Source organism: Acomys russatus, chromosome 22 (genome assembly GCF_903995435.1).
Source record: "Acomys russatus chromosome 22, mAcoRus1.1, whole genome shotgun sequence".
Lineage (NCBI taxonomy): Eukaryota > Metazoa > Chordata > Mammalia > Rodentia > Muridae > Acomys > Acomys russatus.
The window spans coordinates 30,797,460-30,812,841 of NC_067158.1; positions in this window are offsets into that span (position 1 = coordinate 30,797,460).

Genomic DNA, 15,382 nt, shown 5'->3' on the forward strand with positions numbered 1-15,382 from the left:
GTCACAGTAATGATAAAGAAAGCTGAAATTACTCTGCCAAGCCCTTTAAGAGAGATGTTCTTATCTCTACCCTTTTGGGAAAAAAGATGAAGTAGATGAAGACAGAAAAAAAAAATCTAAAATCATATACTGTTAATAACAGAAGCATGACCAGAGCCTTCATTCTCTAAAGCACTGGCCCTGTGTTTTTTCATTGATGGTGTGTGTGTGCTGTTTTTTTCCCTGTAGCTTGAGTAGTAACCATCTGCCAGGCATGTACATTCCTCCATCTTACAGTGCTCACTGAAATATGGACAAAATCCTGCCTGGAATCCACACCACTAACAATTAGTCCTCAGACTCCCCCATTGAGGACTGACTGAATCCACGGGAGTCAATAGCTCAAACTAATGTTCTATTATATTTTCTTTAGGTTCTCTGCTTGCAATGTCCTTGGTTGGTACATCAATTTGTGCAGACCCACCTGGGTCCAGATTTGCCAGCATTGATAGTCTCCTTGTGGGGCTCCTGTCACCCCTTCACTTCCTTTCAACCTGCACCTCTTCCATACAAGTCTGAGTGCTTTGCCCAGTCTGTCCCAATCCCCTGCTGGGTGGAGTCTCTCAGAGGACATCTATGTCGGCCTAATATCCACTTACAAATGGATATATACCATGAGTATCATTCCGGGTCTGGGTTACCTCACTCATGTAGCCGATGGGCAGCTTATTGTTCACATGGGAAAGGCAGGGAGAGTGTGTGACTACCTCTGAATGGAACTCTGGTGTCTCCGATTTGATCACTGCTCCTTGATGGAGAGGCCTTGTGGGGACAAAGAGGAAGGGGATTCAGGCTATCCAGATGGGATCTGATAGGCTGTGCTCAGACGGTGGGGGAGGAGGACCCCACCTGTCAGAGGTCTAGGGGAGGGGAATAGGGCAGAAGAGGGAGGGAGGGTAGGAACAGGAAGATAAGAGCAAGGGGATTACATTTGGAATGTAATGTGAATAAATTATCTCTTTCCATCTCAAAGGGCAAACTGGCAGATACAGTACACCTATGGCTGATTATAAAATCTTAAGCATTACAAGGTTCAGTAGCCCCAGTTACTCACATGCTTTTCTGGAATTCTGCTCACAGTGTAGTCATCATGAGAGCATTCTGTTCCCCAATAGAAGGCCCTCGGAGCAGTTCCATGCTCACTTCTTCAAGGAGGGAATGTTGTAAGAATTTTCTCACACTGTCATCGGGCGTGCTTAGACTATTGTCTGTGTGGAAGCACTGTGATTACTATTAGTTGGTTTGTTACTTCCAAACCTTGCCACAATTACAGAGTTCTGCATGATGTGTCTCCTGCTGCTGCTCAGGAGACAGTTTCCCTCATGTTGTCTTTCTGATGTTTGTAAACGCACCTGGCTTGTGTCCTCCTCAGCCCATTCATTCACAGAAATTTCATGTCAGTCAATTCTCAGCTCAAACACCACTTCTGCCATCCATCTATCCTTTCTGCAGACCCCACCATGTTTTCTCCTGCCCTGCCCGATGACATGTATTCATGGTTGTTATCATGAACTACACACTTACTCTTAAAAGACATTTGAGTTTGCTTATGTGTATATGTGTGTGTCAGAGTGTGTGTTGTCAAATTGAATGCAGGTGACTGTACAGTCAAGAAGAGGGTGTTGATTCTCCTTGGACGTGAGTAACCAGTTAGGGGTGCTGAGACCTCTGAGCCACCTCTCCAGCCCCAGTTCCATATCTTCTCCTTTCCTCCTGACTTGAGAATGTGCCATGGAGTGTATTTTGTTCAACAGTGCACTTCCTTATCTAGTAGGATAGTAGGCTCACATTGTAGCTCATTAAATAGGAAATGGGTGTCCATCTATTAGACGAGTAACTGACGAATGTATTCCTGTCTTTGTAACCTTGTAATAGAGTGGTTTCTAAGCCATGCCCTATATAATGAGCTTGAAATAGCCTAAGCTCTTTTGCCTTCTTCAAACCCTTTTCTGGAATTGGAATCCCACTCGGGTACCTGTGTAGCCGGATGAACCCTGGCCCATAGCCTATATGACGTGACTTCTTCTTCACTGAGCAGGATGGGAAGGGAAGCTTATCCCAGTTTTGCTTGCTTCCATTTATATTGAACAATATTTTTATCTGTAAAACTTAAGAGTGAATAGCGCCTCTCAAATTGTATGTACTTCTCCAGGAACATCTTAAAATCACCTCTCTTTTGTCTTTCCCTCCTAACTGACCCATCATAATAAATTCCTAAAGGATGCTCTGAATCATTGTTTTGAAAATTTATAATGAGGACAATTAATGCCCTAGTGAAATTATTGTCAGAATTATGAAAAATATTCCTGAAAGGCTTGGCACAGAGTAAACCTCAACAAACAGCTTGAGGCTGCCTCGTTTTCCAAATGACTAGCATTATCATTGGAATTATTTTGGCCCCACTAACCTGCTCTAGAGATATAGAATTTCTCTCCTAAGGAAATATTTTAATAGCAATGCAAAGAGAGTGGCAGCAAGGAGCTTGTCTGTATTCTTTCCAAAGTTGTTTGGCCAGATTGCCTTCATTAGTGGCTCCCTCGGACTTCGGGTCAATGCGCATATCTTCACATGTGCTGGTGGCCCATCTCTGTAGGCTGCAAAGGAATGAGGCAGCGCTCATTTGTTTGATTTTGTGTTACATCAGGGCCTGCTTTCAATATTGGAATAACTCATAATTGGATGTTTTCTACCTGGGCTCGAGTTATCAAACAATGAAGGATGCAGGGCCCAGGCAAGATTGCTGGAAATTATAGGAGGCATCTTCCTGGGTTGATTGCTTTTATACTTAATTGTATGCTAATTGTTAGTTCCACAAGAGTGTTTCCCAAGGAGATAGCAATGTTACAGGGGGAAAAAAAGACATCACATAAATATATGTAACTCTCAAGGGGCAATTTACAAAATTACTCATATTAAAAAAATTGGATACAAGCACCTTAGGGGACATAGTTGGCTGAATCACTTAGACATACTGGCATGTAACATACTGTTTTTACTTGTTTCAGAAGAAATTGTAGGTTCCCAAGCCAGTTGCTAACAGGTGGAGGCATGGCTGGCCATTAGCCTTCTTTGCTGCTGCTGTCATTCATCTGCTTAAGGTGTCCAGAGATACCAACATTCTTCTTAAAACTAGCTAAAAGGGAAGATGTTAAGTGTTCTCATTGAAGAAATGACAAGTAGTGGAAGTAACAGACATGTCAGTTGTTCTGATTTCACCATTACACATGTGCCACAGCTGTGCAATCCTTAGTAATGTCTCGTTATGCTAGAAAAAAGTGATTCTTATGAAAGCATGCATTTACTCACTGTATCTTACTAATTAAAATTTAAGGAAATTAGCACGGATGCATTTCTAATTTCTTGTTTCTTGGGCCACAATTAGCCTGTGTAATGGGACTATTGTGGAACATAGGTCTTGTCTCCATCTTGCACTGCTAAATAGGTCTAGGCTATCCTCTCACCCACCTCTAATGGCCACTACTGTTTCAGCACGCTTGTCAGCCTAGGGGAATAAAGTTTTCTCTGAATCCTGAGGCACTTAGCCACCACTTCTCTGAAGCCCATGACTGATGAACTCTTTTCTTTTGCAAGGGTCTGAGACTGGGGGATACAGAAGTATAACAGAAAAAAAAAAATGACAGGAACATGAGGTGCTCAGCAAGAGAGTTTTAGATGGCAGAACCAAATGTGCCCTTCTGCTGTGGAGGTGGAGGATGAAGACAGACTAAGAAGATACTCTGGTAACTTTTTAAAATCCTATCTTATACCCTCATTTACCTCATTGTATGGACAATGTACTTCACAATCATAGCTGACTTTACCATCAGGACACAATCTCCTTGAGGGTGTTTATTGCACCTTCACCAGAGGTGTTGTCATTTTTCTTTTGGAGACCTTCTATTTTTGGTCCCAGGACCCTACTGATTTCTTCTTTGATACTTCCTCTTATTGATGGAATCATTTAAAGTTCATAAAAGTACATGATTTAGGCAGGGTCCTCAGATGTCTACCCTGAAGTGAAGATGTATTTGTAAATCATTTATGAAGGAAGATCTGCTATAAGAATTGTAGAAAGGACCGAAAGATGGTGTCTTAGGGTTTTGTTGCTGTGAAGAGACACCATGACCGTAGTAACTCTCATAAAGGAAAACATTTTATTGGTGCTGGCTTAATTTTCAGAGGTTCAGTTTCTTATAACATAGCAAGAATTTTGACACCATGAAGACAGACATGGTTCTAGAGAAGGAGCTGAGAGTTCTACATCTTGATCCAAAAGCAGAAGTCTGTGTGCCACACTTGGACTAGCATAGCATATAAGACTTCAAAGGTCAACCCTACAGTGACACACTTTCTTTAAAAAGGCCACACCTCCTAATGGTGCCACTCCTTATGGGCCAAACATTCAAACACATGAGTCTGTGGGGACCATTCCTATTCAAACTATCCTAGATGGAAAAGGAGGTGGAGATCAAAAAGGACCCAGAGCTCAAGACAGGTCCCTTAGAGGGTTGGTCTCAGCTTGCCCTCAAAGAAAAGCACTTAAGTATAAAGCGGGCCTCTGACTTCTTTGTACCAGAGCACTAGAGTGGATCTTATATATTCTGGAACCTACATGTCCTTAGACAAGTGATACTCAGTTGAATGAGTTCCTACATTTTTCCTATAGCCTGTGCCATCAGGGATCTTGAGCATAGCCTTCCCAAAAAAAGTATCTGTGCTATGAGCCATGATGACTTGGAGCATTTTGAGAGTTGCTAAGGAAACACACACATTAATAAACAAACACTAAATAAATATAGAAAGAATTTGAGAGGATCTGGATGCAGCATCAACACTGTCAGCTATAGGCTTCTGTGTTCCTCCTCTAACATTTGATAACTGACTGACAGAGGGTTGTAAGTGCGTGGCAGCCTGAGAGCATCACAAAGCTACATGACATACTTGGCATGTGACTATTCTAGCTCTGCTTCAATGCCATCTTCTCTGACTCTCGTAAAGACACTATTGCATCAACTACTGTTTTCTTTAATGTTTCATATTGGTGTGGAAGTGTGTTGAAGGTATCTTTCCAAGAATCAAAAGCTAAGGGTATGAGGGAGAGAGAGAGTGATGCATCTTGAGTCTATCTCCTTTTACTAATTTTGTGCAAAGGTGACTCTCTACTTTCTCACATCCTGCTCTGCTGTTTTCTTCACTTTACTTCCCACTGTTATTTTATCAACCTCCTGAAATCAAGGTCATTCCAACCTTGAAGACACTGGTCCCTCTTTATTTAAGGTCAGTTGCCTACTGAAAAAATTGTAGGGCAGCTTTTCTATGTTCTGTCACAGATGACAAGTGTTAACTGCCTCCAATCCATTCTTAAAGCTGTTTGGGGACTTGTTTCCTAGCGCCTCATTTCCTTGTTTGTTCTTCCACTCTCTCCATTATTCTCCACTGTGTCAGGGGTGAATTTCAGGATGAGAAAAATGTCAGGTGCATCAATATGAATTATATGATTGTTTTCAACTTCTGGGCTTTAGGGACTCTCACATGGCCCCAGGGAATGAGACCTGAAGTCTACATGGAACAGAGTAGTGGGTGCAGTTTCTAAACATCATTAAGAACATGGGAAAACTTGCTTTTATCAGCATTAACTACCGAGATGTTAAAGAGTTCTGGCAATTGCTTCAGAATCAAACATCTTTACCCCACAATAACCTTCATTTTCTTACCATTTTCTGCAATGCACCAGCAGGTAAGGGAGCCACTTAATGAGCATCCAGACTTTGGAGTTGCGCTTGAGATAGAGAGCTACTGCAATGAATGTTCAGATGAGAGAAAGCTACATTCTCCAAGTGTCATATCTCTACTCATGTTGTTTTCTGTAGAAAATACTATGTAGTTCTGTGTTATATTGACAAAGAGAGGACAGACAAGAGGGTTTAAATAGTAGGAAAGCCTTATTGTGAGATACTTGGCATGTTTTAGATTGATAAGGTAAACTAGGAGGCTGGGACCTCAGCAAAACATATTAGTGAAAGCCCAAGGTATTCTGTTCATAGAAGGATAAAATCAGAGCTGTTTTTCACTTTTTTTCCTTCCTAGAAACCAGGGTATTGTGTGACCCAAGATGGCTTCCAAGTCTCTATGAGTCCAAGAGTGACCCTGGACTTTGTTCTCCTGCCTTCACCTCACAAAGGCTTAGTTTTCAGACCAGCAATAGCAAACCTGATTAAGAATTACTCCTAGTTCACTCATTACTCTGTGCCAGTAGTTTGTTCTAGCTAAGCCTCATCTGATTGGATGAGACCCACCACATTCTGCAAAACAACCTTTGGTGAATATCTAGTGCTTTAATATAAATTTAACCTAAAAGTACCATCACATAAATGAAAGAAGTAATGTTTGGCCAAATGCTGGAACAGATGACCTACTGAAGTTGATTCATAAAATTAAGCCTCAGATACCCAAGAAGTATTCACTTAGGTCCTATCATACTTACAAGGGCTTGGAAGTCATAGATTCCTTTCACCATCTCCACAGTAGCATTCTGGGTCCAGATGTGTGTTACACTCCTGTAAACTTGTCATCAATAACTCCTGGGAACATGACTGGACAAATAAACAAAAGACATCTAGGAGGAACAAGAGTCAGAGGGAAAGAATGGCTGCAAGTACATGACTAGAAAAGGGACACAACTGAAGCATATAACAGAAAATCTCCTTCCCCCTTCCCCTTACCGTTGAGGAATGGAGGTCGACCAGATGTCCCTCCTGGATCTCCATCCTCCCTGACTCTGGGAAGGAAGAATATGTATATATTGCCAAATAGAAACACTTGCTCCCTCACTGACAAGATATAACCTCCTTGGACAAGTCATTTAACTGTGCATGCCTAGGTACCCTGTTTGGTAAAATGAGAATAGAAGAGTACCCATTATATAGAGTTATCCTGGAAATTAGATGGATTAGGTATGGAAGATTTTAGAATATATTTCTGTCAACAGTTAGTATAGTATATTGCTTTCTAGTGCTTTGATAAACATTATGACCAAAAGCAACTCAGACAAGGAAGGGTTCAATTCATCTTTTAGTTTATAGTCTGTCATCAAGGGAAGCCAGAACTAGAACTGAACTGCAGGAACGTGAAGGCAGGAACTGAAGCAGAGACAAGGGAAGAATGCTGCCTTCTGATTTTCTTTTTCTTTTTTATATTGAATCATTATTTTACTTATTTATTTTTATGATTTGTTTTGAACATTTATTTATTCACTTTACTTCCCAATCACAGCCACTTCCCTCCACTCCTCCTGGTCTCACCTTCCCACTTTTTTCCCGTTTCCCCCTCTCCTTCTGCTCAGAAAAGGGGAGCCCTGCACCACAAGCACCCAGGTACTTCAAGTTGCATCAGGACTAAGTGCAGTATCTTCCACTGTGGCCACAAAAGGCAGCCAAGCTAGGAGGATGTGATTCAATATCAGGCAGTAAAGTCTGTTTCAGAGACAGCCTCTGCTCCTCTTGCTAGGGTACCCACATAAAGACCAAGCTGCTTATCAAGCTATGTATGTAAAGAGGGTCTATGCCCAGCCCATGCATGCTTTTTGGTTGGTGCTTCAGTCTCAGTAAGTCCCCATGGGCCTAGCTTGGTTGACTCTGTTGGTCTTCTTGTGGAGTCCCTGTTCCCTCTGGGTCCCTCTATTCTTCCCCTAACACTTCCACAAGACTCCGTGAAGTTCACTTAATATCTGTTTAGCTCCATTGCTGAGGAGAGTCTCTCAGAGGAAAGTTATGCTAGGATTCTGTCGATAAGCATAGCAGAGTATCAATAGGGGTTGGCTCTCTCCCAGGGGGTGGGTCTTTAGTTGAGGCATTCGTTGATTGGCCATTCCCTCAATCCCTGCTTCATTTTTATCCCTGTACATCATGCACACAGGATAAGTTTTGAGTTGAGCATTTTGTGGGTGCTTTGATGTCTCCCTCCCTCCACTGGAAGTCCTGCTTAGCTAGGAGGTGGCCACTTCAGTCTCCATGACTCCCACTGCTAGGAGTCTGAGAGTCATCCCCATTTCCTCCCAGGAATCTACTCCAACACAGGCCTCCAGCTTGTCCCAGAGATGCTCCCCATAGGTTTCCCTTCTCTTTCCGAGCCCTCTCACCTCTGAGCCCCCACTCGCCCCATACTTGGCCTCCAGCCTCCTATCCTTTCCCCATACCCTTAATTACCCAGTCCCCTCTCTTCATCCACTTCTGATGTTTATTCTCTTCACCCTTCTTAGTGAGAGTCAAGCATCCCTTCTTGAGCCTTCTTTGTTACTTAGCTTCTTTTGGTCTGTGGGTTGTAGTATGGTTATCCTGTACTATACGGCTAATATTCATTTATAAGTGAGAACATACAAATGATATGCTCAGCCTCCTTTCCTACATCACCCAGGACTCTCTTCTCATGAATGACATCACCTACAGTGGAATAAACTATGCCACATCAACTATTAAACAAGAAAATACACTACAGACCTCTAACAGGCCAATCTGATGTAGGCATTTTCCAGTTTAGGTTGCCTCTTCCTAAACGACACTAGCTCATTATTTGACAATAAACTAACTATCATGGAATGAAATTTCCTATTGTTTTATTTATTCTGAAGTACCTAAGTTATTGTCATCAACATTACATCTACTACCATTCAGTATCCATTCTTAACCACTGATGAATTGCTTTTATCTGCCATGTTTATTTCTGATGAAGACTTTACAATCTAAGCCTTCATCCTAACTACTTGTGTACTTAAAGTACCAGGTCTTGACTCAGTGCATACTTCTAGATTATCACTGTTTTCTCCTAACAATGTCTGTCTTTAATACTGATGTTCAATGGCAGTACTATCCCTGCATCTTAGCATTGTAACACATCCTAGTCATGAGGATTATGGAGTTATGCCAAAAAGAATAGGTCAGTAGTCTGAGTGGCTTAGCCCATCCCATATTGGCAGCTTGACTGCCAATCATCAGATTTAAATTCTGCTAGCCAGTCACTCAGTAAATTTGGATTGGCCTTGGGCTTTCTCACCTTCCTCTACCTTTAGGAGTTCACCTTTGTCCTCTAACAGGTTAGCAGATGCTGTGTGTATAATTAGAAGAGGCATTGTCATATGGAAGATGTAGTTTTTCTAGCTTAAAGAGTTACATCATCCGTCCACACTGGAGTGGTCATTACACATTAAATCCCTATTTGGGTCAAAAAAAAGAGACATAGCCAAGAGTAAGCTATGAAATGGGCCTGATTATGGAACATCTCCCCACAGCCGCTAAAATATAGAATAGACCATGGTACAACAGTATTGCAATTTATCTGTGGAAACAATTAACTTTCATTTCTTGTCCCCTTTTGATCAACCTGCTTCTAGAGAATTCTCCCCACTGGTCTGACCCAATACTAAATACATTTTATTTAATAAGCACAATCTCAAATATTACCAAATTTATTTATTTTTCATTAAATTGTGCTGTGACTGACCTTATGCCTCTACCCACACACTTATGGAAGAGCTTAATCTTTTGGTAGTTGGGCTCCTCTGAAGGCCTCAAAATCCTCTGGAAGACACATTTTTAAAAAATTTTTGCTTATAAAATAGAAAGTAGGCCTTCAATTATGGATGTTACTAAACCTTTCTGCCTTGTCTTACAGAATTCTTAAAGGGCACAGTAAGGAATGGGGGTCTCAGGTGTGAATCCCAGGGTACCTTACTTTCACTTCTGTCTTAAGATCTTGCCACAGGCTAAAGTATCCAAGTCTCAAGGCTGAGATCTCCCAAGCTGAGAGATGCTTGCTTTGCTGCCTTCCCACTCTCAGAGAAAACCCCATTATCAGTCCCCCTGCTCTCTCTCTCTGCCTTTGGATTTCTCCTGAAGCACCTATGAAGCTCTTAGGAAAAATAACTATCAAATTTGGGGCTGTTTATGATAACAGCTGCCTATGTGTTACCACATATCCTCTATGATTCTAATCAAACTGGCATAACAAATTTCATAGGCTGAGGGGTCTAAACTGTAGAGATTTATTTTCTCACAGTTCTGGAGAGAGAAGTACAGGATCAAAGTTTTGGCCAAGTCTATTTCCAGGGATAACTTCTTTGGGAATCATGGAGGCCAGCTCCTCTGCATGTCCTCATAGGGTCTTTCCTTAGTCTCTGTGTTCGGAGAGGGTTCAACTCTGTGGCTTCTCTTCTTATATATAAGGACTGTAACTTGTTCTATTTATTTGTTTATTTATAGGGGCCTACTTCCAAATATAGTTACTAGGGTAAGGCATTAACATGAACTGGGAGGCAATCCAGACACTAAATCCACAATCCATTGTTTTCTGTTGTGTTCACATCTGACTGTTCCCCTCCCTAATTAATATGCTTAAATGCAAATAGCATTTGATGGTGGGGCTTTTGGGTGCACGTAGATTTCTGAGCAAAGTCCTCATGGTGACTTTTGTGGCCTTACAAAAGAGATCTTAGGACTGGGGTGATGGCTCCATGGGTAAAGCATTTTGCCTTGATAAGGTGAAAAACTGTATGTAGATTCATTGAACAATACAAAAAAGGCAGGTGGTAGAGTTCTATGAAGGCAAGATGGATGACTGAGAGAGCCAAGTCCCTGGGGCTGGCTGGCCAACTGTCCTGCCAAATTGGTGATGTTTCAGCCCAGTGGAAAGCTGTGTCTCAAAAAGCAGGTGGAAAGTGCCTGAGAAAAGACAGCTGACATTGTCCTCTAACATTTACCTGCATACACACACCCAATCACATGTACACATGTGTACCCTTCCATTTAAGACATGTTATGTGTGCATTGGCCAGCACCCACAGAGAGATCTTAGAATGTGTCCTCACTCTTCCCCATAGTGAGGACTCAGCATCTGTGAAGTGCCTCTAAGCCAGATAGCAGCAGTTCAGTATCACGTACCAGCTTTGTTAGCATCTTGATTTGGGGCTTGCTTCTTTCAGAATTGCAAGAAATACATTTGTGCTACTGATAAGCCTCTAACTTATGGGATTCTAAAACAGCAGCTGAAACAAATTAATATGTTAGCTACTTGTTAAGCATGCCTGAGTGGACCAAAATGAAATGAGAGACACACTGACTAAGACTTTACAAATATGTTGTCCTGTACATTCACTTTTTGTATTTCTGTACCTCAGATCATCTCCTTCTCCAACTGTAATGTATTTCATGGCATTTAATAATATTACTATTAATGACTTTTTATATTTGCGGTGTATTACCTGATAAGTAACCTGAGACAGAGACTCAAGTTCAGCTAGATGAAGTCAAAGGGAACAGGAAACACAGAAGAAAGTGCAATGATGACAGGAAGGTACTGGCCATTGATCATCTGAGCTAGATCCTACAAAGAAGTTTCTAGAAGCAGTAAAAGAACTTTCCTCAGAGCTGCCTGCTGGAAGGGCAAGGCAGCTAGATTGCTTGTGTAGAAACTCCCTTTACTATTGCCAGACCACTCCTTCCAGAAAAATGTGCTCCCTGACATCACTACCCTTCCTGTACGTAGGCTGAGCACTAGCTCACTTGTAAGAAAGGAAGTCATGGGCAACTACAATAAGAAACAATTGGTTAATTAAAGCTATTGCCAAAAGGACTGTGTGAAGTCTCAACAGCTTGGCCTACATGGCCTCTAATCAATCCGGTCAGTCCTTTACTCTGATTCCTTTCTCTAATGATGATAATCATTTACTAAGATTTACTGAGCTCTCAGCTCAGGCCTGGAAATATACTCAACTCTAGCATGTAACTTCATTTGACTCTCACAATAAGTTTACATGCCTCCTACCATTCTTTTTGCTGCAATGTAAGAATGAATAACCAAAGCTCATTGAGTTTAAACATCTTATCTTTGTCCATAGTTTTTAATTCAGATCCACTGGACCTGAACCAGGACTATTTGACCTTGAATGGCACAGGGCCCATTCTTGATTTTTTTCCTATAGTAATAACTGTGACATACTTCTGGAAGCTTTCTGTCTGCATGGACTCAGTACCTTTCTGGAGGGCCTTGATCATGGACATTGATTGAATGGAGTGTTGCAGAAGACCCTTTGCTATAATCTGACACTGCTGGTTTCAGGCCATGTTCCTGCCTTGCATCTACAGCTTTTAGTCCTCACTTCTCTTTCTATAAGTGACAGGTTTACCCCATGATTTCCTCATCATATTTTGGATGATTTGATTGGTTTAATGTTTTTTTTTAAAATCTCTGATATTAAATAATTCTAGGATAGGGGAAGCAACCAATGAATAAGCATAAATGACATCAGGTGGTGTGACAACTCATCAGAGACATTTAAACTGATTGTAATAGTGGGGCCTTCTCCTTGTGCTAGTGAGGCCGACTTCTCTGGGCCAAAAAAGCATCTGGTAACAGATGAACCAAGATTTGCACCAAGGTGTTCTCATCATAGATCACATGTGCTCCTCCCTTAAGGCAAACTGTCACTATTACAATCTTTGCCAGACAAGAAGAGAGCCACAAGCAATGCTTAGAAACATTGGTTAAGTAAACACTAATGGGGAAATAGTGGCGACCAGACCGGAACCCTAGGGAACAAGAAATATCTATTAAGATATTTCATTAGAAGCCGGGCGTGGTGGCGCACGCCTTTAATCCCAGCACTCGGGAGGCACAGGCAGGCGGATCGCTGTGAGTTTGAGGCCAGCCTGGTCTACAAAGTAAGTCTGGGACAGTCAAGGCTACACAGAGAAACCCTGTCTCAAAAAACCATAAACAAACAAACAAACAAACAAACAAACAAGATATTTCATTAGTTTGGGTGAAAGCTGACAGCAGTAGAGAAGAAAAGACGTGATCACTAAAACTTAGAACAACTTTACTGTCAACTTGATGAAGCCTAGGATTACCTGAAAAAATATTAATGAGGAACTGCCTTTAACAGATTGGTCTGTGGGTATGCCTGTGAACAATTGTTTTGACTGTTATATGATGTGAGAGTGCTCAGTCTGCTGTAGGCATCACCACTCCTACACAGATGGTCCTGGGCCGTATAAAAAAACTAGCTAGACATAAAGCTTTCAGTGATCCAGCAAGCAGCTTTCCTCCACAGTTTCTGCTTTAGATTTCTGCTTGTGTTTCTGCTCCGGCTTCTCTCAATGACAACCAGGGACCAGGAAGTCGAAATAAGTCCCTTTCTCTTATATGCTGCTTTTGGTCAGCCTTTTTTTTTTTTTTTTTTTTTTTTTTGGTTTTTCGAGACAGGGTTTCTCTGTGTAGCCTTGGCTGTCTTGGACTCACTTTGTAGACCAGGTTGGCCTCGAACTCACAGCGATCCGCCTGCCTCTGCCTCCTGAGTGCTGGGTTTAAAGGCGTGCGCCACCACCGCCTGGCTGGTCAGCCCATTTTATCACAGCATCTGAGAGGAAACTAGAAGAGTCAGGTTGCCCGAGTTAAAATACATTTCAGCTATAACTCGTGACTAGAAGAGGAAGCCTATGCATGTGATGGGAAAGTGTGGGAAAAGAAATGTTATACATAAGGTCAGCTGTCAGTCCTGTCATGGGCATGTGCCCTGGGCTATGGCCTTAAAAGCTATTTACCAGAAAAACCCATATAGTTGAGAAAGAAAGGTGGAGAGAGGTTAGGATTACGGGTTTCCTTGTTGCAAGTATGGGGAAATGTGTCATTAATGTTAACACCAAAATCCTGATATGGCTGCTCCATGCAAGACTCAGAAAAGCACAGGACTCTTCTAAACCTTTGCATGCAAGAACGTTTTGTCTCTTAAAGTGGTATTTGCAATGTCTCCCGAAATTTCCCAACTATAATTGAGAAGGTCTTGCTAGGTAAGATGATCACAGCACTTGAGAAGCTAACCCAGGCAAAATGCAAACGGGAAGCCATCCTGGACTATAGTGCTACCCTGTGTCAAGCGGACAGCTGTTAAGAGTTCTGACCCCGCTTAATCCACAGCCCCTGCTCTTATAAAGCTGACCTTCTTCCCTTATTTCCTGAATACGTCATATCACCTCAGGCGTCTGATGGATCTAAGAAGAGTTACTATTCTAATTGTTCAGCTTCCTTTTTGGGAGAAGTGGTGTCAACCAAGTATCTCATGTCTCATGCCACTAACCAGAGTTGTTCATTAGGTTTGTTAAACAGGAATGGGCACACACCACTGAAAGTGGGATTCTGCTTATGCTATGATATTCTTATGGGGTTGTAACTCACACAGCAGGATATTGTAAGAGCACATGTTCTCACATTCTCACACGCAGTAGACTATGGTGCTTCTGTCTGCATGTGTGTGTCTATGCTTGTGCAATGGGGTGAGTAAATGCATTTTGCAGTCACACAAAAACTCAGCTTGATTTCTAACTCCATGCATTGGCATTTTTCATTTGTAACCCAACTTTCTGACCTTCCCTTCCCTCATCAATATAATCCAACCTAACCTTTGCCTCATAATGCAGCTAACTTTAGAAAGATAACCAATATTGATTTTTGTTTTGCTACTGAATTACAAATAGTTCTTATGCATTCTGGGGGATTAACTTTGCCATACATGTATTATTTACAGGTGTTTTCTTCATTTCATAGGTTGTCTTTTTACTCTTTCTTTTGAAATGCCTACAAGCTTAAGTTTTTCTTTATTCTTGAGAGTTTCAAGCATGTATACAATGAAGTATGGTCATAACCATCTCTCCATTTCTCCACATAAATTCTCCTATGTCCCTTTCAACACTTCTTCCTCCTGACTTCACATCTTTCTTGTGCCCCACTTTAGTTCAGTTGTTGCTGCATACCTGCAACGGTGTCTGTGAGCCTGCCCTTTGGAATGTGGGAATCCTATCAGTGCCCACACCCTCAACAAAGAATGGTTTTCCTTCTCCCAGCAACTATCAGCTGTAAATAGATCCACAAAAATGGGTGGAGCCTGAAGACCTCTGCCCCATGTCTGCTGCAATGGGATCTGGGCTGATTGCATGCAGGGACCTCAGCTGCTGTGGGCTCCTGGGTGCAATGAGTTTAATAGGATCGTCCTCATTTGCTCTCGTTACTTGAGATTTTTTCGCGCTGTTATCAGGAAACCATTGCATGAACCAAGGCATAGCATTTTCCCTTTTGTGTACTTGGAGTTTGACAATTTTAAGCGATTTGGCTCTGTAGTTGTCTGTGCCTGTATAAACAACTATTGGGTAAGATCTTCCACAGTGTACAATCTACACTATGAATCAGCAGATATGGAGAATAGTGTGAAGATTTTTCAAAATTAAAAAGAAATAGCAAAATGTGGTGATATATGTATAATAAAATACATTTCTCCTTTAAAAAGGAAAACATTGCTATC